Source organism: Gorilla gorilla, chromosome 11 (genome assembly GCF_029281585.2).
Source record: "Gorilla gorilla gorilla isolate KB3781 chromosome 11, NHGRI_mGorGor1-v2.1_pri, whole genome shotgun sequence".
NCBI lineage: Eukaryota > Metazoa > Chordata > Mammalia > Primates > Hominidae > Gorilla > Gorilla gorilla.
In genome coordinates, this window is record NC_073235.2 from 88,104,986 (window position 1) to 88,118,411 (window position 13,426).

The 13,426-nt window shown below is 34.4% G+C and overlaps 1 non-coding gene across 1 annotated transcript; it reads left to right on the forward strand.

Annotated features, from left to right (window-relative positions):
- Positions 1-326: 326 nt before the first annotated feature.
- On the forward strand, positions 327-459 carry LOC115933850 (U8 small nucleolar RNA). The gene has a single exon (XR_004069696.1). It is a non-coding gene; the product is annotated as a U8 small nucleolar RNA (small nucleolar RNA).
- Positions 460-13,426: the final 12,967 nt, after the last annotated feature.

The window sequence follows — 13,426 nt, forward strand, 5'->3', positions numbered from 1 at the left end:
TTTTGACATCAAATATCTAGAGAGTGACAAAAAGTGGTGATTTTTAAGAGTATACTACAAAAACCAAATTTGCTAAAGGTTAAATGGTGCTAACAAAGAAATATTAACTGCAAAGAAAATGACATTTTTAAACCTGTCCTAGAATGCACTTTATATTAATATTTGTAAATTTATACATTGGTTCCTGAAAGGAGATCAGGGGCTATTTTATTTACATAAAATAAAGCAAACTATTACTATTGATATTACTATTTCTAAGTCCTACTTTGATATAGAAAGTGATCATATAAAGTCTGGAAATTATACTTCTTAAATATCACCAGGTATTATCAGCTGGGATAATCTTTACCTGTTCCTTCTTTTGGAGGGCAAATTAGGACATGATTGGGGTTCACATAGTATGCGATTAACGTCTCTGAGTAATCAGGACTTCCAGTACCCTGATTGTGCCTATCTGATTCTTCTTGAAAAAAAATTACCAGGAATGATAAAGAGGTGATCACGTATATGGTTAATTATTTTTAAATGTCCATTTATTTATTTAATCTAATGGAGAAGTCAATATTAAAATTCTTGAAATTGTCCAGTTGGCAATAAGTAATATAAAATGCTTTTCTGTCTTAAACTACAGTTTCCAAATACTTCTGTGATGTGAATTCCACTACCTCTATCTAAGCAGAGAAATTTGAGAAAAATACTTTGCAATATAAAAAATATTAACATTATTCACTAATATTTTCAACTTATAAATTTGAACTACATCTGCAATTATACTGAGAATTTTTATAGTGAATATAATTTCTATATATATGTTTGATTATTTTTGCTCTTATGAAAACACAATATACGTTTAGTTTGTATTGTAGAGACATGGAATTTAGTGAAAAATATGCTTCCTTCTATTCCTAACTAGATATTACCACTTGTGGTTTCAAAAGGAACCTCACACTTACTGAAGCCATTTTCCAGAGAAGCCAAACCAATAGGATAAATATAGTTATACAATAAGTCCTCACTTAACTTTGTTGGTAGGTTCTTTAAGCAAAACAATGTACAGCAGGTCTTCAAATAAGGTTGTTTCCTGTTTCTTTCAATGTTGGTTGTTTCATTATAATGTTGATGAGAAGAAAAACATTGGCTTTGTTATACATATTTTTGCTTAAGCTCATATTTTCCAAGAATTTACTAATGATATTAAATGAGAATTTACTGTAGATAAGAGAAGATATATTATGATAATTGAGTCATGCAATTATGGGGGCTGAGAAGTCCCACAACATGCTGTCTGCAAGCTGGAGGCTCAGAAAACTTGATAGTATAATTCAGTCTGAGTCCAAAAGCCTGAGAACCAGGGAAGCCAATGATGCCACTCCCAGTTTAAGGCCAAAGGCCTAAGAACCAGAAAGTGGGAGCAGGCACTGGTGTCCCCGAGTCTGAAGGCTGAAGGACCAGGTGCTCTGATGTCCAAGAGCAGAAGATGGATGTCCCAGCTCAAGAAAACAGATGAAGCACTAGCCCTTTCTCTTTTTGTTCTATCCAAATTATTAGTGGATTGGGTGATGCCCACCAACATTGGTGAGAGCAGATCTTCTTTACTGAGTGTACTGATTCAAATACTAGTTTATTCCAAAACCATACTCACAGACACACCCAGAAATGTTTTTCCAGCTGTCTGGCATCCCTTAACCCAGTCATGTTGATTAAAAAATCAGACATCACAATTATTATTTATATAATCTTCATCAAATTGTTCTCTCTCAAAATATGTTTTTACTTAGTATTCACAATATCATGGTAATATTCTTTCCTAACTAGTGATGCCAAACATCTGCGAATCAAATTACATGAATCTATTTTCCTAATATCCTCCTTCACATCTTAATATTAATGCAATTTCTTTTTTCCTTTTTTTTTTTTTTGAGACGGATTCCAGCTCTGTCGTCTAGACCCGAGTGCAGTGGTGCAATCTTGGCTCACTGCAACCTCCGCCTCCTGGGTTCAAGCTATTCTCCTGCCTCAGCCTTTTGAGTAACTGGGATTATAGGTGCACACCACCACCCCCAGCTAATTTTTTGTATTTTTAGTAGAGATAGGATTTCACCAAGTTGGCCAGGTTGGTCTTGAACTCCTGACCTCAAGTGATCCACCCACCTCAGTCTCCCAAAGTGCTGGGATTACAGGAGTGAGCCACCATGCCTGACCTTGTTTTCTTTTTTTGACTTTATTTGCAATAATTTATCTTTAGTGATATACTTTTTAAACACAGATTATCTCCAGCTCTTGTTTTTCAACTTTTATCTCTTTTTCATTTTCACATTAGGACAAGTGTGTTTTCTTTTTCTAAAATGCAAAACCAAAGTCATCTTTCAAGAAAAAAATTTTTCAAAAATTTCCTGTTGCATATAGACAAAAGATCAAAATTTTCTAGCCTAGGATGTAAGACCCACAGGCACAACATTCTGGCCTGGTCTACTAGCCTCTTTCACTTTATGTTAAAAATGTAATGAATTGTATCAGTTTCTTAGTCATGTCAAGTACTTTCATACTTTTTCCTAGGCTAAAGGAGAAGGCCATGTGGCTCTCTAGAAGAGACCTAGATAGATTTCGAAAACAACAACTTTGTGGCGTGGGTTAGGTCCTTGATACTGAAACCTAATTACGGGGACTGGCAATCACTTTGTTTCTGGTAATTTCCTAAATACAGTAGGATGATGGGTTTTTATAAGAATCTTAAATCCTACCTCACAACCATTATCACATGAGTTGATCCAACAATTTATCCTATAACAAAAGGAACAGGATGGAACAACTTTAATCTAATCACAGTTAACATTTTCCATTTTCTGATCAATAGAATTCAGCAATAACACAAACCTGAATCACCAGATTGATATACTCTGCCCTTCCATAAAAAGGGGCTCATTGCAAAAGAGAAAAAATTAATTAAAATAAATGTCCCTGGGAGCAGTTATTAACTAGGTTATAGTGTTCTCTACTGGAAAATGCTCAAGAAAAATTAGACAAGGTCATTTTGTGACTGTGGTGGAACAAGATAAATGAAAGACCATTTTGTAATCATGACCAAATATTATAGAAAAGAAGGACTCTATACCACCGTAAAATGATCAAACCATTTCTTCTTCTGGCTGAAATGAATTACTGCTTTTTCATTACCAATGAGAAACCTGGCTGCAAGTACTTACACCCACCTCTTAGACATAAATTATTTGGAGATCCAGTCATCAAATTGCCCTCACTTTCTGTCAGCACTGAATCCTTGAACTCTCTTCCAATCACCTAATTAACACACTGTAATTTTTTCTTACCAAGAAGACCCTTTGTATGTAATTCCTCTTGGTGTAGATAATTAATATAGTTAACTCTGCTTAAACACAGTCAATATATTTGTGGCACTCTTTGCACATTGGAATTAAACAAATCTTCATTCCTTTTCTTCTTTACTCCTATACCCAATCAATCATAGTTTCTTTCAATTGTTCTTAAATTTCAGATATTTCAGTTTTCCATCTCCATTGGAACTTATTGTAACCACCTGATTCATCCCATATCCATTTTTTTTCTGATTTATTAATCCCTAAATGATCTCCCTAAACTTGAGGTCTGACCCTCTGCAATGCAGTGAAAATCAGTGTGATAGCTATTTTTTTTTTTTTGTCAACTTTACCAGGATACTGAAAGAACTGGTAAAATCATTATTTCTGGCTGTGTCTGTGAGGATATTTCTGGAAAAGATGAATGTTTGAATCAGGAGACTGAGTACAGAACATCTTCCCTCATCAATATGGGCAGGCATCATCCAATCTGTTGAGGACAAAAAAAAAAAAACAACAAAATTTGGAGGAAGTCTGAATTTGAAGTAGGAGATGGGACTCAACTCCAAAGGTGGGGCTTGAACATGGGACCAAATTGAGGACTAGCTAAAACAGGTCAGGAGTGGAAACAGCTTTCCTAAACACACGCCCACCAGTATGCCATGGGAGTTTACCATTGCCATGGCAACACCCAGAAGTTACCACCCCTTTCCATGACAATGACCCAACAATCTGGAAGTTACCACCCTTTTCCCAGAAATTTCTGTATAAACTGCCCCCTAATTTGCATATAATTAAAATTGGATATAAATACTGCAGAACTGCCTCTGTGCTGCTACTCTGGCCACACTGCCTACGGGGTATCCCTCCTCCACAAGGAGCAGTGCTTCTGCTGCTGCTTCAGTACACTGCTGCTTCAATAAAAGTTGCTTTTTAATACCACTGGCTTGCCCTTGAATTCTTTCCTGGGTTAAACCAAGAACTCTTCTGGGCTTAGCTGTCATTTTGGGGCTTGCCTGTCCTGCAGCAAATTCATTGTCTCTCCTTAAGCTGGAACATTCATCTTCTCTTGCCCTCACCCATGGGCAGTTCTTGATTATTAGGAGTTCAGCCTTAGACAGGGAGTTACGCCACTGACTCCTGTGATTCTCAGACCTTCAGACTTAGACTGAATTATGCCATTAGCTTTCCTGGGTCTCCAGCTTGCAAATGGCATATCATGGGGATTCTCAAGCCTCCATAATCACATGAGCCGATACAATCACGAATGGCTTAACAGCAAGGATACATTGTTGGGGAATTTCATCATTGTGGAAACATTACCAAATGTACTTACATAAACCTAGGTGGTATAGCATACTACACAGCAATAGATTCAGCCTATTGCTCCCAGGCTACAAATCTACACAGCATGTTACTGTACTGAATACTGTAAGCAATTGTAACACAAAGGTATTTGTGTATCTAAACAGACACAAACATAGAAAAGGTACTATAAAAATACAATATAAAAGTTAAAATGGGCCGGGCGCTGTGGCTCACGCTTGTAATCCCAGCACTTTGGGAGGCAGAGGCGGGCGGATCAAGAGGTCAGGAGATCGAGACCATCCTGGCTAACATGGTGAAACCCCGTCTCTACTAAAAATACAAAAAATTAGCGGGGCATAGTGGCAGGCGCCTGTAGTCCCAGCTACTCGGGAGTACTCGGGAGGCTGACGCAGGAGAATGGTGTGAACCCGGGAGGCGGAGCTTGCAGTGAGCCCAGATCGCGCCACTGCACTCCAGCCTGGGCGACAGAGCGAGACTCCGTCTCAAAAAAAAAAAAAAATGTTAAAATGGTACACTTGTATAGGGCACTTACCATGAAGGGAGCTTGCAGGGATGCTTCTGAGTAAGGCAGTGAGTGGTGAAATGAATGTGAAGGCCTAGGACATAACTGTACATTATTGACACAACAGTAGACTTTATAAACACTGTATACTTAGTCTACACTAAATTTATTTAAAAAATTTTCTTTCATCTATAATAAGTTAACCTTAGCTTACTGTCATGTTTTTACATTAAAACCTCTTTACGTAACTTGTTTGACTCTTTGGTAGTAACATGTAGCTTAAAACACAAATACATTGCATAGTTGTAGAAAATATTTTCTTTATGTTGTTATTCTATATGCTTTTTTGTTTTTTTAGTTTTGTTATTTTATTCTTTGTAAAATTTTTTGTTGAAACTAAGACACAAACATACACATGAGCCTGGACCTACGCAGGATCAGGGTTATTAACATTACTGCCTTCCATCTCCACATCTTGTCTTACTGAAGGTTTGTAGTGGCAAAACCATGTCTGGTGCTGTTGTCTCCTATGATAACAATGCCTTCTGTAAAACCTCCTGAAGGACCTGCCTAAGGCTCTTCTTAAGGAGGTGTCACACTTTTCAAAAATATGTCCATGGTGGTTTGCTTGGTTTCTTTGTTTCATGATATATTTACTTCTTGGCACAAAATGTACCATTTTTCTCTATTAAGTACAACCTTTTGCTGTTGAAGTCCATGTTTTTAAACTTTTCAAGGAGCTTGCTGAGGTCTAAGAAAAATTCTGCTAAACCATTCACTATGAATTTGGGGGGACTGTCCTTTTACTTTTTCTTTTTCTTCTCTTGCAGTTTTCTTTTCTTTTGTCTATTCTTCAGCTATCCATTCCTGTTCCAGTTCCAACAACTCCTCATTAGTCAGTTTCTCAAGAACCACCTCTAAGAGCTCCTCAATTCATCCTCATACACACCCAGGTTAAATTTGTTGGCCATCTCAATCATAGCCTTATTTCTTTTTGCAACCTCATCATACTTGACAAATCCTTTGAAGTCATGAACAAACTTCTTGTGTGTCTTCTTCCACACGCCATTAATACGATCTTTGGTGACATCATCCTAAACCCAAGCAAGGTTCTCAGTCATAGATGTCCTTCCACAATTGCATTAGTGTCTTCTCAGTGTCTTCCTTAGTTGCAGCAATAGCCTGGTTAAAAATCTTCCTCAGGTAGTAATCTTTAAAAGCTGCTATAGCTTATTAATTCATTGGTTGGATCAAAGTGGTTTCTCCCTCCAAACACCATTTCGATGTTGGGATGAAGATTACCAATACAAGGAGGATGTTCAGGAGCATTATCAACAATAAGCAAAATATTGAAAGCTATGTTATTCTCCAAAGAATACTTTTCCATTTTGCTGGCATAGCAATTCAAGAGGGCATCTTAGAAGAGGAGCTGACTCCCCTATGTCTTCCTATTGCTCCTGTGGTAAACTGACAGTGAGTGCCTACTGATATGCTGGAAGGCTTGTTTTTTTTTCTTTTCTTTTTTTTTTTTACTGTGCCAAATCATAAAGGGCTTCAATTTACAGCCAGCATCAGTGCTCCCCAAATAAGACGTTATTTTGTCCTTAAAAGCCCTGAAACCTGGCATTGATTTGGTCTTCTTATAAATGAAAGTCTTTTCAGTCATCCACTTCCAGAACAGAGAATTTTCATTCATATTGAAGATCTGGCAGGTAATTTTCCTCCACAATCAGTTTATCTAGTTTCCAAACATTCCTTACCTGCCTTCAGCCTTCACATTTGAACTCACAGACTCACCACTCACTTTCAAATTATGTAATTAATAACAATTCTTGAACTGTTTAAGCCACCCAGAGCTAAGAATAAGTTCAATATCATAGGTGGGTTCAGCTTTTTCTTTCAACATCGCAAAGAACCTTTCTGCTTTGGCTGTCATTATAATCGTGCTGAGAGAGATACACTTCTATGTCTAGTCTTCAATCCAGGTGATTAGAAGTTTCTCCATATCTGATATAGGCCGTTCTCAAATTGTTGTTACTCTCATTGCCTTCAATAAAACATATCCTTTAACAGCTTCTGTCATTTTGTTCTTGCTCTTCAAGATTATAGCCATTGTGGAAAGGGATGTGCCTGACTTGTGTGTAATAATCATCACTAATTTTTTCACCTTTGTAGTTCTTAATCACCTTTTATTTACAGGTCAATCACTCAATTGGGCCTCTTACTGGCAACATTAGCAGTGAGTTTTGCATGCTGGGAGGCCATGATAAACAAAACTACATGAGATTAAATCAAGCACAAGAGGAAATGATGCAATCAAGAGACACAGAAAACAAGATACGTATGAAGCCACTGCCAATGTAACATGGTATACTCTTTCTCAGTGAACTTGTTTTAATAAGAAAAAGGAGTATACTCTAAAATAACAATAAAAAGTATAGTATAGTAAATATGTAAACCAGTAACATAGCTATTTATTATCCTTATCATTATCAAGCATTATGTATTTTACATAACAATATATGCTTATATTTTCATATAACTGGCAGTACAGTAGATTTATTTACACAAGCATCACCACAAACACATTAGTAATGCGTTGAGCTATGACATTGAACTACCATATCATCGGAAGATAGGAGTTTTTTTAGCTTCATTATAATCTTATGGGACCACCACTCTATATGCAGTATTTTATTGAATAAAATGTCATTATGCAGTGCATGACTGTATATATTCTACTGATTCTAACTCCAGAGAATCCTAATACAGTGCATTTCTATTCAAAATCCTCCTTAAAGCATATTCATGGTTTCCCCCTCCCCTCCAAATCTGATTTACAAAAAATGTTAAGATCTGGGCTGTAATCACTTCTCCAACCTTTTTATTGGCCATCCTACCTTTGCTCTGTATACTCTAATCTTACTGATTATTTATAATTCTCTGTTTTCCTCATGGTGTTGTTTACCTGTGGTCTATCTCTAAACTGTCCTCTCTCCATACCTTTCCTACCTATTTTTTAGATCTCAGTGTGTATATTACTGTCTTTAGAAAGACATTCCAGAGTATATATGGATCCCTCAAAATAATTGCTATATATCTATACATTATGTTACAAGCTTCTTCCCCAACTCCCCTTTTCCTCAACTCTTGCAATTCTATGAGGGCAAAACTCCTGCTTTTCTTGATCATTTCAATGTTTACATCTGAAACGATTCTTCTTTTAATGCTTCTAAGTCCTTTGGAAAATGAATTCCACATTTTATTATATGTAATGTTAGTTAAAGTGATTAACAAACCTTTGTGTGAAAATAACTGGATAAATGTCTGGGATGTCACTTATGGTGTAAAATTTCACAAGTCATATAAATGTCGTAGGATTCTATTTACTTATCAAAAGAGATGAAAATATCTATCTCAGAGATATCATTTGAAATATTTAACTTAATATGTTAATTTTTGTACATGTATAATATAAAAATGTACAGTATATGTAAATATATGTATGCAGAAATATAAAAGTGAGCTAGCTTAATCCTTTATTTTTTCTTATTGATATTCACATGCACTTTTTTCCTTTTAGACAATTTGTATATTTTAGATTAATAACTCCTAAATATCTCTTTTCATCCCTGAGATATTTTCAATGAAACTCCTCAATTCTAAAAATTTTCTTTAAAAGATCCTTCTATTTTCATGAATATTATTGAGGACCGTAAAAGTATTTCGGGGTATGAGGAGAGAAATAACTAATGGGTACTGGGCTTAATACCTAGGTGATGAAATAATCTGTACAACAAACCCCCATGACACAAGTTTACCTATGTAACAAACCTGCATTTGTGCCCCTGCACTTAAAATAAAAGTCAAAGAAGTATTTCATTTGTGTGGCCTATATTTATTAATATGTAGTGCATTGGAAATATATATTAAACAGTTTAAAAGTATTTACTAATAGTTCATTCAAAAACTAGACTTACTCTTGAACCATATGTGTATGTAAATAACATTTTAAGAAAATAACTACCATGTGAAAAATAAAAAGGGGCTTTTTAATATTTTGAAAACTTTTTAAATATCTGGAATTGTGGAACAAACCTGGAATTTCTATCTGCTCTGCATTCAACCTTTTGCAAATGCATCATTTCATTTAAAATATATCAAGAAAAACAGCCTTTAACAGATAGATAGTAGGGTTAAAGATGAGTATTTTCAACAGACTTTTCAGATTATGTGGATATAATTCTTTGATACTGTTCCAAAATTAACAAGCAGTGACTTCTTTGAGAGGCATGTTAAATACGATATCCATATCCATATTAATATTACATTAAAATCCATTGATCTGCCTTACAATTTGAATGGCCCCTTTTCTCATGCGTGGTTTTCAAACATTATGCACTGGTCACTTGGGAAATATTGGTTCACTGAATAATAAAAATTTTCCAATTATTAACATATTTTATTACACAAGATAAAACATTACATTCATTAATATCACTACTATTCCCTTCAGTAAAGTCTCTTTAAGTACTGGGAAACTGTGAATGCCATAGTAGTGAATATGTTTTCCAAAATTTTAATTTTAGCTTAAAAGCTTACATTTTATCATTGGCAAAACAGCTTCATTTTTTAAATGACAGTCTCACATCATGTGTGTTTGAGATCTAAATAACCATGACTTTCCAAGTAAAAATGGTGTTCATAAAAAAAACTTGTTTAGCTCATAACTCAACAATCAAATACATTCTTCTCCTAGAGAAAACTACCATAGTTCTATATGAAGAAGCTGGCTTCATTCATATCTTTCACTTTGTCTTTTAGACTATTAGAAAGATCTGTACTCAAGGATCAGTATTTAATAAAATCAATTACTTTTATTGCTTTATCTAGAATGTTCTTAAGTAACAGTGACATTTTAAAAATTGCTATGATGTGATAGCAAAAAATACAATAATTATTAACAACTAGGATGTACAGAGCTTTTCACTTAACTGAATTTAAGGTAGGACTACTGCTGAATTTACAGGCAAATTTGAGCCAGTCTACAGTACTGTACTTAACAGCATAATAGTTGGCAAAGTGTGTTAAGTAGAAAGCCCATGGAAGAAGATAAATTAAGAATCAAATAAAATACTTGAAAAAGTGTCAACACAAAGAGAGGCAATAAGACAGAAAAAACCCAAATATTCAAAGCAATTGATCAATAATTATAGGTAGCATACTAATGTTGGAAGACCATTTGAAAGTAGAACTGAAGAGATTCTCTATGTTACTAGCTAGAAGCAAGCAGCCACTTATGAAGCAGAGAAGGAATCAATGTTAGTTGCATTGATTCCAGTTTGCTGACACAAAGCAAGTGTGTGGAGATACAAAAGATTTAGAATGCTGAGCATGCTGGCAAGAATGTGTTAACAGTGTTGCACCCTGGAATGTAGACTGCATAAACTAAAAATAAAGCAATAAGAAGACGGGTGGATGGAGGTAGAAGCACTGGTTTAATGAGAAAAAAATCCTATATCAAGGTTTATTAACTTTTATAAATTCAGTAAATAACCACATTAATAGGAGTGGAGGAATGAAGCAACATGAAGGGATAGTCTACAGGAGGTTTGCAAGGTGAATCAATGTTGTGGCTGAGCTGCTGGACAGGTAGGTCACTTACATAAATGTTACACTTTTCCAAAATAAAAACTTTACTTGGATTAGAGAGAAAAGCTATCAACTTAGTTCCAAAGCTATTCAATGCTGGTAAACATGGAGGGCAGAAAGCAAGCAGATAATATTAAAAAAATAAAGACAAAGATATAAACAAACATAAGTATAAAACAAAGAGAAGTTTTTATATTTATATTAGAGGAATGCGAAGAGTTTGAAACCCATAGTGGGAAATAAGGAGTGTGCAGATACTTGTTCTGTAGCCTAGGAACTGGGGTCAGTGAACAAGATCTACATGAGCATATTTATGAGAAAATGCTGTTCTTCTGGGAGAGCCAGGTTTGTTATGGGAAGAAAGACTATATATAAGAGTGTATATATATATATATATAGAGAGAGAGAGAGAGAGAGAGAGACTATCAGAATATATATAACAATGAAAGTTGCTTTGTGAAGAAATTATTTATAGAGGTATTAACTTACAGAAGGCACAAAAATGAAATGTCATCTACAGATGAAGAAAAGGGGCATGTAGGAGAATATAGGAGCATACATAAAATTATGTGATAATATTGACTGGAATTGACTGGAGGAGTTTACATTTTGGAAAGTGGTTGATGTTTACAAGGATGAGTACGATCATGAATTTACCTGGCCCCAAGATGCATGCAGAGCCCAGGAAGGCAGGTGAGAGTAATGAGTGTTCCAACTGCAGTACTGGTGAAAAATTTTTTGGAAGCTCTTGAAGAAAACAATTATAGTGTGAAGTGACAAGGATAAACCTGTTCTTATATCATTTTTCTAGGTGTTTGTCAGATGAAATATACTAGTTCCAAGGAAACTCACTGTCCAGGGGATTAGTCACTTAAGTTCATAAGCAATAATAAACTCATGATAAAAAATTACTCAGATGCATTCTTGGTTATGTTTTTAATCTCCTGGTCTCATTTATCTGGCTGTTGAGTATGATTTCATATTCAAGTGATAGTTTGGACTATCACTACAAAGATGGTGTTAAAATGAGACGAGGGCATTAGCACATACATGTTAAAATGTATTGACTAGTGATTAGTAAGCATAAATTACTGATTAATTCACAAATGGGCACACAGTTGGAATACTGGAAGAAGGAATCCATCAAAAGTGAGACAAAATTATCATTTCGGAGCTTAAAAATAATGTACTATTTTTAATCACCTTAATAAAACAAAAAATTCCACTGAGTTAAATAATGAAGTTAAATCTTTGGCCAAGTTAATAAAGTGACCTATAATAGTAGTTACATAATATGACTGTTACCCAATAAATTATTAACTAAATATTTATCTGTAAATTTCAGAAATGCAGTATCAGTATCTAACAGTTTTGTTTTAACACGAGTGCTTTCAGTGCTAAGTACGTATTTCCCCCTTGCTTATACAACTATTGATATATAAAAATTTTTAGATGAATCTGTCCTCCAGGAATTATAAAATAATATTAGCATAGCATATGAAAGGTCTTAGAGCATTTTCCTCTATAGTCCTAAAAAGTTTCTTGATTTCTTTTCTGTGCACTTCAAGCCTTTGCCTATTGATAAATTAAAAGTTTATAATAAAAATTAAAATATGTATCTGTAAAAAATTCCCATGGAGTTTACATTTTCATTAACTATAACATAACATCATTTCTAAGGGACCTCAATAACACTAGATTTGACCACAAGCTTTCATAAGGAGAAGAAATAATTTTTGATGTAATGTTTCTTTTTATTTGAAACCCATTTATTTATTGCTCAGAGTGAAAAACTAAGTCCTTATCACTAGGAAAATGGTTTCCATAATCAGAATATGAATCAACAACATGGATTACATATTTATAATATAGTCTGAGAGAATAATTTAGTACTTAATTTATGCCCAGATGTCAGAATACTGTAAAATGTAAGAATGTAAATAATTTTTTAAAGTCAGCCTTTATTGTTATACATTCCACTTATTTCATTGTTCTTATGCCAGTTCCAGAACATGACATTTGACTCCTGGAGGGAGGACACATTATGAAATCAATGTGTTTTCTGAACAGTCACAATTTAACTTTCTCAGAATATATTATTTTTACTATCACTATAGGCAATCAAAATTAAATTTCCCGTGGATATTTTTAACTGCCATATTAGAATATACAAGAGTAGTTTTCTGACAAGAGAGATTACAATAATGATGTCTGAATTTCATTTTGATTATGACAGATGTTTCTGAGACAAAAGAGGAATGCTAAATGAGTCTTTGGATATTATCATTATAATTTCACCTATTGCAGTATTTGAAGTGTCTGTAGTGCAGATACAGAAAGAGAGAATACATATTCACTACAAATATCTACATAGCATATTATTGTACTATCTTCCTAAAATGTACTTTACCCCTTGCTGGCTTGATTAAGCTTCCTAGCTGGCAATAACAATAAAATAGCATGGGTAAATACACATTAACATTTTCTTGTCAATTATTTATCAATCAATGTGAACTTATTTATTAATCAATATGGACTTATTAAATCCAATGCAAACAGTTATGCTGTTTTTAATCAAGACATGGCTTTTAATCTATGATTTGGTGCAAAT